Source organism: Equus caballus, chromosome 6 (assembly GCF_041296265.1).
Source record: "Equus caballus isolate H_3958 breed thoroughbred chromosome 6, TB-T2T, whole genome shotgun sequence".
Lineage (NCBI taxonomy): Eukaryota > Metazoa > Chordata > Mammalia > Perissodactyla > Equidae > Equus > Equus caballus.
In genome coordinates this window covers 78,572,594-78,585,979 of record NC_091689.1, presented here as the reverse complement: position 1 = coordinate 78,585,979, position 13,386 = coordinate 78,572,594, and the positions used below count along the sequence as shown (strand labels likewise).

The 13,386-nt window shown below is 53.0% G+C and overlaps 1 long non-coding RNA gene across 4 annotated transcripts; it reads right to left on the bottom strand.

Moving 5' to 3' along the window:
* Window positions 1-1,102: 1,102 nt before the first annotated feature.
* On the bottom strand, window positions 1,103-12,834 carry LOC138924685 (uncharacterized). 4 transcript variants are annotated; one of them, XR_011439751.1, is made up of 5 exons: window positions 7,458-12,834; window positions 4,396-7,316; window positions 3,959-4,123; window positions 3,119-3,299; window positions 1,103-1,382 (listed from the first exon to the last, which is right to left on the bottom strand). It is a non-coding gene; the product is annotated as an uncharacterized lncRNA (long non-coding RNA). The 4 variants fall into 4 exon arrangements; XR_011439752.1 differs by having other exon boundaries at window positions 3,959-4,611; window positions 5,237-7,316; XR_011439750.1 differs by having other exon boundaries at window positions 3,959-7,316.
* Between the last annotated feature and the right edge of the window lie 552 nt (window positions 12,835-13,386).

Genomic DNA, 13,386 nt, shown 5'->3' with positions numbered 1-13,386 from the left:
TTAAACTGCATCCCACAGACACCTGTGAACATCCGTAGAGCCAGTGTGGGACTAGGGCAAGCCGAGGGCAGGGGCCCAACTGCGTCTGCGCCTGGCTCCTGTTTCTCCATTTGCCTCCCAGGATGGCTGGGTAGATCACGCAGCCCATCAGGAAAAGCTCGACCACCAGGCCAGCCCAGCCTGGGCACGGAGGACTGTGAGCACCAGGTTCCGAGGGCCAGGGAAACCCCTTCCTGGCATCCTCAGCCCTACCCCCAGTTCCACGGATTTAAATTTCTTCCTCTTTCCCACCCTGGAGCCCAGGGGAGAGGAGCGGCAGGGAGGGGATGGTGGAGCAGCCCTTGGTGATAAAGTGGGGATGGGGAGAGGTGATAAAGGGGATGGGAGAGAAGCCAGCCCCACTTCCTCTCCGATAGGGACGACACCCCCAAGGGGCTCCCTGCCTTCTGCTGTGTTTACAGGAAGGCCTTGAGGTGGTATAGGAGTGGATGGGAAGGGAGGGGACACTGTCGGTGGGCAGGATGTCAGTGGCCTTGGAAGATGACCGTTCGTCGTTGGTTCTCTCGGTTGTTAGTTCATTGTTTGAGCAAATACTTAACCACAGCTCTTCCTACCATGGGCCAGCCCAGTGCTAGGGTGTGAGGGCAGCAAAAGCAGATGCTCTCCCACCCTGTCTCCATGCCACTCCCCGGCTTGAGGGAAGCAGCCAAGGTAGTAAATAAGGGCGTGGACTTTACAAGTGGGTCGTCCTGAATCTTGATAGTGTCTCTTACAAGCTGTGTAACTTGGGGGAAATGACTTGAGCTCTCTGGGCCTCATTTCCTCATCGATGAATGGGGACATTGGGTCTTTGTGAAGATAACACAAAGGATGGCCTGTAGCACTGTGCCTGCCAGGGCCCCGTCTAGGGTGGCAGGTAACAAGAGCAGACACAGCATCGAGGGGGAGCAGGACTTGAACCAGCTGTGGGACTGCTGGCAATCTGCTCTTGTCCTGTCACTCTTCTTAAAGTGAAGATAACAATGGTTCTGACTTCATAAGTGTTGTGAGGACTCAATGAGTTAGTGCACGGTGTTTAGAATTGTTCCTGGCGCGTGGTGAGGACTTGACAACCATTAGCCTTTATTGTCATAGTTTTCATCACCATCTGGGGATCGTCTCCTCTAACCCGTATCCTCTTCCTTACAAGGAGGACCGTGCCCCCAACATACACACATCCCACATCAGGGTTGGAGGAGGTGGAAGGTAGCATGCACAGGTAGTTCCCTCCTGTGCGGCACCAAGCTGGCCCCTCAGTGGTGTTCACACCCCGGCTTCCTCTCCACCTCCATGTGCTGGCAGGGCAGCTTCTGTCTCCATTGGGGCCACCAAGGCAGGAGGAGCTGTTGGGGGAGAGCTGGTTGAGGGGCGTCTGGTAGGGCACCCTGTTCCAAGCCAGGGCTCTACTCGGCCCCATTATCTCCTCCTGCAGCCTCCTCCACCCACCAACTCCCGACCGAGATTATAGTCCCTCAACTGTCTCCAACTGCTCTGATTCAGGGATAAGGCTGGACCCTCAGCCCCACTCCACACATGCCCTGGCCACCCCCACCTCTGCCAGGACGGGTTGAGGGGAGGCTGCTCCTTCTCTGGGAGCTGGGGAGCTGGGGGGGCAGGTGTCCCAGGGGCTGGGGGCTGGGGACCAAGGATGGGGGGCGACCAGGAGGACACTGTCCCCTACCCCCAGGCTGCCTCCAGAGCATGAGGAGGAAAGCCAGTCTGATGGGGAGAGATCTCGAAATCTCCCCGGTCTTCCTTTTGGTTCCTTGCTGCTATGTCTCTCTGTGTCTGCCTCTCTGTGTCTCTGGGCCGCTTCTGCAGTGTCTGCCTCTCTCTCAGGCTGCTCTGCCCCCACCCCCAGAGCCCCAGGCTGCACACCTGGCTCCTCACATCAGATAACCAACCACAGCAGCTCCCCTCACCCCACCCGCTTTCAGCAGCCCCCTCCTCGCCCCCTGCCCTCTTCCTCTCCTGCCTCCCCCACCTTGTAGCTCCCTGACTCACCTAATTCCCTTGGGGAGGGCTGGAGAGGGGGCTCCCCCAAACCTTAAAGCCTTACTAGGGTAATGAGGGTGAGAAGACAACTCTTCCTACCCCTCAACATACACACACACACACACACACACACACACACACACACACACGCTCACACATGGAAACTCTATACCCCTGTGCCCTGTAGAAAACAGAGTGAGGGGGTGGGACCCAGGGACCAGCCTTGAGGTATGAGGAAAATCCAGCCTGAGGAAGTGAGGGGGTGGGGGGCTCAGAGGCAGGTACTGGGGGTTCCACAGCTTCCCACTTCTAGGCAAAGAGAAGCTTCTTCCCTTTTCCAGGGCTTCCTGCTTGCGTGGGGTCTCCTTAGTCCTAAGACTAGAGGCCTTCCCAGCAGGGCCTTCCTCAGGCCCAGGTCTGGGCACAGGAAGTGGATGGATGCCATCTAGGACATTTGATCTAGGCCATTCGCAGCCTCCCACCCCCCAACAAAGGCCAAGTAGGGAGGAGCTAGGGGTGGGGGGCACTGGAGCAGAAAGAGGTGCTGAGACTGGGGGATGCCAGGGGTTCTGGAAGCAGAGATAGGGGTGAGAGCTGGGTGAGATAGTGAGAAGGGGGGTGGTGGACACAGGAGGGAGTGGGCAGGGACTGGTAGGTGCCTGGGAGCTGGGGCTGGAGGTTTTAATGCTTCTTGACAACAAATGAATCATAGGCAAATGATGTGGAAATGATGGCGTAAATAAAGATGTGTTATTTCAAGGCCCCAGTATGTCGTTGTAGGAAGAGAGCTGAGGGGGGAGGAGCAGGAGGCTACCCAGGCCGGATGGTGCCCGTAGGTGGGGGCCCAGGTAGAGTTCCTGTGGGGGGCGGTGGAGGTGATAGCCCACTCACATTTCATGTTACCTTCAGGGTAATGTGAAACACCAGGTGGCCGACCACAGCCCGCCAACCCCTCCCCCAGAGCAGAGCAGCCGCGCATCCCCTAGGTTCCTTGGCCATCCCCCCAACCCTCCCCTAATCTTGCTAGGGCCCGCTGCTACCCACACATACTGCTCCCTTTCCCCAGTGTCTGCTCTTGACTTGCCTTGGTCCTGTCCTCTGGGGTCTGTACCTCCAGGCCCAGGACAAGGTCTCGCCCTCAGCAATGACACAGGAACCAGTGGAGCCCAGTAGCTTCCAGTAGACAGAACACCCTGGAACCTAGACAGGGAATCTGGGCTTTTTCCATCAGGACAGGGCTGAGCTCATATCCACAGTGACAGTGCCTGGTGCATGGACAGAGCCCAGTAAATATATGTGCTAGATGAAGGAATTCATGACCTTCACAATGTTGTCAGGGCCTCCCTATAGCCCAATCTAGGCTTCTGGTCAACCCTCACCCCCCCCCCCCCACCCCTTCCCAATGTTGACAATTATTAAATGACTAGAAAAACGTGTGTACTCCTACCACCCTCCACAGTCACTACCTAGTGCCCACATTTCCTCTTGATCTTTTTCTCTAGGCTTATGTTGGTTTTTTTTCAAATACAGTTGCCATCACAAGGCATGCACAAATCTATATTCTCCTGTGATGCTGTGTCACATTCATAAACACCTTTTTAACAGCTTCATAATTTTCTATTGAGTGGAAATATAATTTGCCCACAATTTTCCAATTGTAGGTGTTTAAATTGTTTCTAATTTTCCATATTATAAAGAGTGTGGTGGTGAACATCATTATGCACATATTCCACTTCCCCCTACCCGAATTTTGGCTATAGAAATCTAGTTTAGGGCACATTGCGTGGGGTTATTGAGTCAAAGGGTAAAAATATTTTATACTTGTTACTATATATTGCCAAATTGATTTCAAAAGAGGTTATACCACCACCAACAGCATGTACATTTCACCGCACTCTCGCCAATGTTTGAAAATGGTGCCTACCTTTGTCTGGTTATAATTGGCATCACTTTGATGACAATCAGGTTGAACATTCTCCTGCCTCTGCTTACGAGCTGTGTTTCCTCTTTCCCTGAAGAGTCGTTCCTGTGCTTTGAACTTTAGCCTACCACTGTTTTAGTGTTTCTTATCAATTGGTGAGAGCTCTCTCTGTAAGAATGATTTTAAAGCGTTGTTGATTGTAATCGAATATAAATCTCTCCTTCATGACATTTTCTCCCACTTTAGTTTCTGACATGGCCCTTCCTCTGGCTTCAGTGAAATCTCTGTCCCCTGTCAGCCTCCTTCACCTGCAGCCGTTCCTCTGCTCCCCAAATCTTTGTTTTCTCCAGTTTCTCCAGTTTCTCTATGCAGCTGTCTTCCTGGTTCCCTCCCGTCTCTCCCCTCTTCTCCCTTGCTCATGTGGTCTCATCCACTCCCACCTACAACTCCAGCTCTCACTGATGATTCCGGATCTTTATGGTCCTTCCCTCCTCTTCTGAGCTCCAGATAGCCACAGACAACTCAGCATGCCCTCGATTGTCCCACCAGCACCTCAACTCCACATGTCCGTAGCTTGACTCTGTCTTCCCCTCCAAATCTGCATCTCTTCCCATATTCCGTAGCTCTGCTGCTTGAATACCTTTGGGTTTGGGGTCCTGTTTTGAAGGGGAAAAAGGAGGGTAGAGGCTAGCACACCTCAAGAGGGAATGAGATTCTACCAACCTTCAGCTTAAAGGAGGAGGGCTGGGAAGAGGAAGAGAAGGCCAACTATCGAGGAAGCTGCTGCTCTGTGAGTCACTTTCCCCGCCTGCCCATATAGGAGGACAGGTTCCAGCTCTAGAGGTAGATGCTTGAAAGCCCAAGTGGGAAGCCGTCCCCCTAGAGCAAATTAACCCTAAACATTGACCTCACTGACATCCTCCTCTGCTTCATGAGCCTCTTCCTCAGCAAGGCACTAGAAGGGCTGAAGAAAAGGTTAAGCTACAAAGTTGTCTAAACCTGTGCTGTTTGATGCAGTGGCCACTGACCACATGTGCTATTGAGCCCTTGAAACATGGCTAATCACAACTGACATGTGCTACAAGTTAGAACACACATGGGATTTCAAAGACTTAGTATGAAAAAAGGATGTAAAATATCTCCTTACAAATTTTTTGTTTTGATTACATGCTAAAATAATATTTTACGTATATTAGGTTAAATAAATATATTATTAAAATTAATGTCACCTATTATATTTATACTTTTTTTAGAAAATTTCAAGTTATATATATGGCTCACATTCTGTTTCTACCAGACAATGCTGGTCTAGACGCTCCCAGCAGGCAAAACATGGGGATCCAGGCTGAGAGGCAATGACGGGCCATGACAGATACAGATGCAGAACCCACTGGAGATGTGGGCCAGCCGAAGCTCGAGCCAGATGGCACCACCCAGTCAGAGGCTGAAGGACAGGTTCTCTGTGGCCGGTCTCCCAGAGGGAGCAAAGCAAAGCAAGGTTTCCTGGATAACTCTCTACCCCTGGACTTCAAGGAGCCCTCTGAGCTGGGGCTTGGCTCTCCTGAGCCTGTTCCTGTGGATGCCTTGTTATTCCAGGAAATCAGTCACCCAGGGCCACTCTAGAGCTTTCAATCTCCTCACCTCAACAGTTCTTGGGAAAGTTCTCCATCATTCCATTGGGGCTGGGCCCTGGACCCCTCTCCAGAAGCCCAAAGGCATCCTTCCTCCTGTCTGGAGGCCTCTCTCCCACCCATTTGAGCTGATGCTCAGCCCAACTGGAGGCTGAAGAAGATAGGAGAGGCCACCCTGGGCCTCTTGATATGCTGCCTGGGTCGCAGGCTTATTTTACGCTCTATTTCTAATGCCTATCCTTGCTGTCCCACTAATAGGGGAACAGAAAGAGAATAGGAGGGGGCCGGGGTGGCAGGCACAGCCCACTGGGTGCATTTCTCTGTCTCATTCTCCCCTGCCTGTGCCCCAGCGGAGCCACAGGAGGGCACCGGGAGCTGGGGTGGCAGTCTGCCCCTCCTCCGCCCGCCTGCCAAGATGACTCCACCTCTCCCAGGTCCTGGCTGGGATCCGAAGGCCCCAGGCAAGTGGGGGAAGGGGAGCCACTCCTACTTTCCCAGCAGCTGCTGCTGCCTCTTCCTGTTTTGCTAAAACTCTGGCTCTGGACCCAAGGAGGTGGGGGAAGTCGCCAGCCGCTCCCGCCCCCCAAAAGGTCAACCTCGTCCCCCTGGTCCTCTTAGCTAGTTATTTATAGCCCCCCAGGCCCTGGCTGAGGAGCTACATTGCTCTTCCTTCAAATGTCAGCAGCTGTGGCCATTGCCCCAGGGATGCAGCCAGATGCGCAGATCACTCCAGATGTGCAGTGCCAGATTTGGGAGAGTAGCGAGGCCCTTTCTGCAGTCAGTATGGGCATTCCCTGCAGCACGGTCCAGACTCCCCTCAACTCTGAGTCAACCCTTGAGTACCCCAGGAGGGCTGGAGAAGGTGCCTCATATTTCCACCACTGCCAGAGCCTGGCCCACTACCCTGCCCACCCCAGGAGACCTGTCTGGATTCCTTTGCATGAATTAGGTCAGTACTCATTTGAGACTGAATTTGTAGGAGAAAACTGAAGCTTAGAGGGACAGAAGAGACAGGACGCTGTCTTCTGTTCCTAACATCAGCCTCCAGCCCTATCCCTCACAGAGCCCAGCCTGGGTCAGGCTCTGCGCTAAGCACTTCACATCCCCATCTCATCAGTCCTCACAAGGACCCTAATATGGCGAGGCTTCACACCCCAGTTCACAGATGAGCTTCTGGGAGGTCAACTAATGCTTAGGATCACCCAGTGGGTAAGCAAACTCCAGCCCAAGCAGCCTGACTCCACATTCTTGCTTTTTGACCACAAAGCAACCCCGCCTCCCTTTAGCTATTGGTCTAGCCATTTTTAAATGGTTCCTTGAAGGCTCAGTGTAGAGACACCTGGAGCCCAGCCTCAGGGGCTGCCCAGGGGCAAGGGGGCGTTGTCTCTCTGCCTCCCATGCCCTTCTACCCCTAGCCACTCAGGCCAAGCTGGAGGGAGGGAGGTGATAGGGGCAGAGACTTCTAGAATCACTGTTCCAGGCACAGAGAGGGGCAGATCAGAGCAGGACCACTGCCTCAGCCAGCATAGACCCGATGATCTATCAGGGCCCTTCCAACGTGGAACTTCTGTGACTCTGTGAAGCCAGGATCTCCTTTGCAGCACAGGCCAGTGGACTGTCATTTGACAGTTCTCTCCGCTCCAGGCTCTCTTCTTCAGCTGTATCCTGCTCTCCAAGAGAAGATGAACTCCTCAAAGATAGGGGCTTCTCTTGCTTCTATGCCCAAGAACCTGGCACAGGGTAGATGCTCAATAAATAAGAAATTATACCAAATGCAAAAGAGTATAATGGTGGTCATATGTGGGTAGGGTACTGCAAGGACACACCCGCTCGCCCCCAGCACAGCCATCCTCACCCCATTTCACCCTCACCTCAGCTTGTCCCTCCTTTTGTGCCTCTACTGCCCTGACACATGGGGGTGTAGTCCACACCCACCCTAAAAGACACTCCTGGGGAGAGAGGTGAGTGTCCTTAGGCCAGGACTTCCTCAAGGTCTTCCCTGGAGATTCCAAGGCCAGAGGTAGATGCCTCCAAAGAGCAGCCATTCAGATTTGTAACAAGATGGGACCGTGCCTTCCAGCCGATTAGCCACTGGGGCTATATAGGGTCCTGCTGGGGGCATGTAGCCAGGCCGAACCCCCAAGCCTGCCAGGGGGTGGACCACAGCGTCCCTGCAGGGGCCCACTGGAGCGAGTAATTGTGAGCTGGCTGCAGAAAGGCATTTTGCAACTCAGACGAATTTCTTCTCGCTCATGATTAGAGCATGGCCCGGTGGCTGCCTCCCTGACCATAATCTCTGCTGGCACAGTCATCTCCGGGGCTGGGCAGCGCGGGCTGTGGAAGGAGCACTGACCTAGAAGCCAAGAGGCCTCCGTTCTCTGCCCCACCACTGATTAACCATGTCATCTCTGACAAGTTGTTTCCCCTTTGGGGCTCAGTTTCCTCATCTGTAGAAGGAGTGGTTTGGATCCATTCAGGGCATCCCAAACCTAACCACACCTTAGAATTACCTGGGGAGCTCCAGATTACTGACACTACCTGCTCACCTGCCCCGAGAGTCAGATGGGACCCAGGAATCTGTTTCACAGGTTCCTCTAAGTGATTTTGATATAATGTAAGGTTTCGGGATCCTATAGCCTAGATCCCTTTATAAATCATTTGTAGTAGGAACAAAATTCTAGTAAACCGAGCAGCCATAGCAAGAGGTTTTGGTGCTATGGGGTGTTATCAGAAGGAAGGGTAGTTTTTTTCATCATCATCATCATCACTATTATTATTACCATTTTGCCACTGGCATTATTGTTATGGAGTGATGTGCCCCGATCTGTTTGTTTCTGTCACTAACAAGGCTCTGGCTTCAGGGAGACCTCACCCACCTCAGGTTGGGAATGGGGCTGAGAGAGGAGGGGAGGGAGGAATGGGCCCTCCCTGGTGGGTGGGGCCTCTTGGCAAGGGAACCTCTCTTTCCCTCTCTCCTGGGTGGAGTTTGGCTGCATGGGCTTTGGCACGACCTCTGGGGCTGCGAGAGTGCCTCCCCACCCAAATTCCTCCCCTATTTTCGCGTCTCCGCCAGCCTCAGCCCTGCAGACTGCCCCCTATTCCTCCTCCTGTCCCGCCCCTTCCCCAGGCTCCCTCAATCCTCACCAACCTCATTCCAGAGCCTCCTAATCTGTTGGCCACCCCTCGGCTTCCTTGCCTTGCCCTTGCACATGCCATTCTCCCTACCTGGAATGTCACACCCCCTCGACTCCCCCCTACACTGATTTACATTTCTGGGTTCCTTCAAAACCCAGCTCAAGACTCCCCCTCACTCAGGCCAGGATCTGCTCAGGTCTTTCCTCCTTGCTCTGTACTTACTTACACGTGGAATAACAGAACCAGAAAACTGCTTTTGACTCAGAAAAATAAGAAGAGACGATGTAAACCAGCTCCTTCATTCGATAGATGAGGAAACTGAGGCCCAAGGAGGTTGTGACTTGGCCCAGGTCACACAGATAATGGCATTTTTTAAACGGTTGGCTTCGCAAGAGGCTTTCAAGTATTTATTGTGTTTGTTTTATTTCCTCAACACTTTGTGAGCAAGACGAGGGCAGAGACTGTGTCTTTGTTTTTGCCTTTAATGTTTTTATCCCCACGCGTGGTGTGTGTTGTGTCTCCAGGGGCTGGAGTAAGCAACTGTAATGTTTGTATCCTGTCAGGACAATCGTTGTAAAGCTCACAGGGGTACAAACTTTTGCATGTATTCTTCATAGGATCTCAGACCAGCCCTTGAGGTAGGTAGCCGAGATATTGCTTTTTTACTGAGCAGGAAACTGAGACCCAGAAAGGTGTGACCCAGGAAGTTAATGGCAGCACTGGGCCTAGAACTCAAGTTCACTGACTCCCAACCCCAGCCCAGGGCTGATACCCACAAGGCCTTTCTTCTAGCTCTTTCCTGACGTTCCTGGCTGGGGACATGGAGCAGTCAAGGGGGTGACCTCTGCCATCTTTTGCATTCATTGTGCCTTCTTCTTCTTGGGGTTGAGACCCTGTCTTTGGCTTCCTGCCCCTCCCCATCCTGTCCCACTGCTTTCTCCTTGTGTCCCCCCACGGCATTGTTGGCACATAGCACATACACATATACTCAGAACTGCAGGTGTCTAGGGCAACAGACCACAGGGGAAACCACATCACCTTTGTTGACACTGGAGGGAGGTAGGGGGACGGGGGCAGGGACTTGCTACATTCTCTACACCTGTCTCAGTCCCCACGGTCATCTCGCCTCCCAACCTGAGCCATCTGGACGGGAAGCCGTGCCCCAGCCTCTTCTTGATTTATCCATCCAATTCTGGCCCAGAAGGAGGTATCAACTCTTCTCTCCGATCCTGAAATCCTAGATGAGGGTCTGCCTAGCTGCACCCCAAAGCCACACCCCTCCTATCCTAGCTGGAATACTTCTATATAGCTCCTCTGATCCCACTTGTGCAACGCAACAAGAAAGTTAGGAACCAGGGATGAGATGACGTGGCTGGGGTCACTGTGGCAGGAACTTAGCATCTAGAATGTCACGCACAGATCAATCAGGACCTCAAGTAACCAGGCTACACTGGTAGCAGCTTCTCCATAGTTTTGACCTGCTAGAAGAAACTGCGCAGGCTCTGAATCAGACACACTCGGGATTAAGTCACTTACTGGCTCTGTGGCCTCGGGCAAATCATTTTGTCTTTTTGAGCTTCAGTTTGCTCACTAAAACAATGGGGCTAATAATGAGATATAAGTGAAAGGGCCTTGAACAGCACATGATACAAAGGAGACGCTCATTAAATCCTAATTATCTTCCTTCCCTCCCGCCCCCTGCCTTCCTTCCTTCCTTCTTTCCACTTGTCACATCTGGTCCCATCACCCACTAGTGGTTTAACTTTGGGCAGCCTTCTTAACCCTTACGGGCCATACTTTAATCATGAGCATAACAAGGAATATTGTTAAGAATAAACCATCCAATGTTTGCAAAGGGGATGGCATAGGACTGTGATACGGTAGATAGCCAGCAAAAGGTGGCTAAGAAAGGAAAGGAGAGGAGAAAGAGAAAGAGAAGTTCAAGTAGGCCCAGAACCCCCAAAGAGAGGCAGAAGAGAATATCCTCAGGCTTTGTACTGGCCAGAGACTCCAAGAAGACCGGAGGGAGCCAAGGCAGATCCTGTGGGATGAATCTCTTCAGCTAGGAGCTTAGCTGAGCGGCCAGTGAGAGGCCTGGACTCAAGAGCCTTAAAAAAAACAACTTCATATGGTAACCAGGGTAGAGGAGAGAGAGGTAGCCCACATTTTTCTGCCTCGTAACTCTTTGGGTTCCTGGAGGCTCTCTAACACACCCAGCAAGAGATCCGTGACTTAGAAACTGCCTTAAGACTGCCATGGGGGAGGGAGGGTGATCGAGGGTAAGTAAAGCCGGCAAGGGGCACAGGCCAGCTTCCCAGACGCAGGTCTCACGTGCTGTCTTTTGCTCTATCTGTACTTTGGGGACAGTGAGTCCTGGTGTGTGTAGAAAACCATGTGCTGGGTACCACGGGGCAGAGGTGGGGGAGATACCCTCTTTGCTCAGATCTCTCAGAACTCAGTGATTAGGTCAAAAAGAAAAAGGCTCACAAATACATGAATGATGCTCATGGTTGAAATGAGCAAACAGGGGCCTGATTTCAGTCCAGAAATAACTACAGGAGTCCTGGGAGGTATTGGGAGGGGGCATTGCGTGGCTAAAGGAAAGAGACAGCACAGGAGTCTGAAGTAACCAACCGATTTTTCCAGAGGCTGTGGGCATTGAGGAGGGATTTGGAAGGTGGGTGATCTGGTTTGGGAGCGTGGGCTGGGAAGAACATACTTGAGTGGGAGAACATGTGTCTTGCAGAGTCAGCATGGGGAGCCATGGGAAAAAAGGGTGTATTGGGGGTGTCCAGTCAGGCCATGAACGTCTGTTCCAATTCAACAAATGACCCATAGGGAGCTTGAATTCTGTGCAAGGCACTTAGCAAGACACTATAAGAAATGCACCCGTGACCAAGGCAGTAGTTGGGGTCAGGGGATGTCGACTCATGAACATTCTTGGGAAGAAGGAGGAGAGTTCAGACAAGTAGATTAGGTAGATGAAGGTCAATGTACAAAGACTGACAACGTGCTGGGGGGGGTCCTTTAAGGGAAGGAAAGAATCCCACTGGCTAGGGGAATCAGGGAAAAGCTCTTGGAGACAGTGGTACAGACCTTGAGAACTGGAAAGATTGCAGCAGGAGGAGAAAGGGCCTGGGAGGACTCTCCTTTTTGGAGGGAACATGACAAGCCAAGGTAAGGGAGTGCGGAAGCATGAGGACATGATGGGGAGCAGCCAGCAGCCCAGTTGGGCTGAAATAATAAGAGTAATAAGAGCAACTAACATTATTGAGCACCAAGTACCAGGAGGCACTGGGCAGAACAGCCAAAAAAGAGAGAGAGAGATGAGTGTGTAGCATGCTGCCATGTTGTAGGAGGGCTTGGATGCTAGGAAAGGAGTTTGTGAGGATAAGTTAACACATGCTGAGGGGTTGGATCTGCCTACCCAGTGAGCACTGGGACAAGGAAAGGGGCTAACTTAGGAAGTCAGCGGCTAAAAACCCCAGGTAGCAAGAGGTGGTGAGGCCGGAGCTGTGCTTGTGGGAACAAGGAGTCTGTGATTGGAAGTTGAACCTCGGCATGGCCAAGCCCTCCTAGGCCACTGTGGACTCTTGCTTCCAATCAGACGTGCGTGGCTCTGCCTCTGGCTCAGCCTCAGTTTCTCCTTAGAGTCCTGAGATTCTTGGGGTTCCTAGGATTGAGGGAGGTAGGATGAGGTGAGAGGGAAGCTGTGCCCTCCCTTCCAGTGGTGAGGCCTCCCACTACAGGGGAGCCTAGCATCTAGGGTGGTGGACCTCTCCCTTTCCCCAGATCCCCTGTGTTTCTGACCCAGAAATTGCCAGAGGCTACAGGGCTGATAGGAGGCTAGGCCGGGAAGCACAATGACCCCTGACCCTGAGGTCCTCAGCCCCTGACCCCTGAATCTGACCTTCTCCTCCTGCTAAAAGGGAGGGGGGCAGAGAGGGCTGCTGGGCAAAGTGGCCGGAGCTGAGTTTCCTAGCTGAGGGAGGGCTGGAGGCGGCTGCATTCCGACTCACAGACTGGAACATTTCTGTGATCCGCTGTAATGCACTGGGAGACACTGGGCACATTGCTGAAGTTTGACTCATAGGGACCGGGAGGGGGAAAGTAGGGGGGAGGGTTGTGGGGGGAGAGGAATGGGAGGAAGAGAGGAAGAGAGGAGGGAAGGAAATCCCTTGAGAAATTTCTTTAAAAAAAGAAAACTTTCAAAATCCGCACCACCCCCATCCCCTTTTTCTTTTAATAGGAACAGGCTGGACCCTTCTGTTCCCCTCAGCAGGCGTGGGGGGGGGGGGGGTGGCAGAGGGGGAGGGCTGGGCAGTGATTCAAATCAGATCCTGGAACTTTCCTCAGGCAAGTCGTGCTTGGGGGGGTGGGGGCGGCGTCCGTCTGGGTTCCTTGCGCGGGGCTTGGGACTCCACGCGTGTCCCACTGTCCCTACGTGTGGCCGTTCGCTGGTGGGCTGTGCGTGCATGTACTTGTGAGCGCGGGGTCCTTCCCTGAAGCGTGTCTGTGTCAATGAGTGTGCCCTGTGTAAACATGGATGCACGCTCGTGTACGTTGTGTATGCAGGCTGCGTGCGCTCAGGTAGCCGGGTTTCCGGGAATTGTGCGCCGCTCGGGGCGCCGCGCCGCGGCTCTGGCTGGGCGGCAGAGCGGCAGC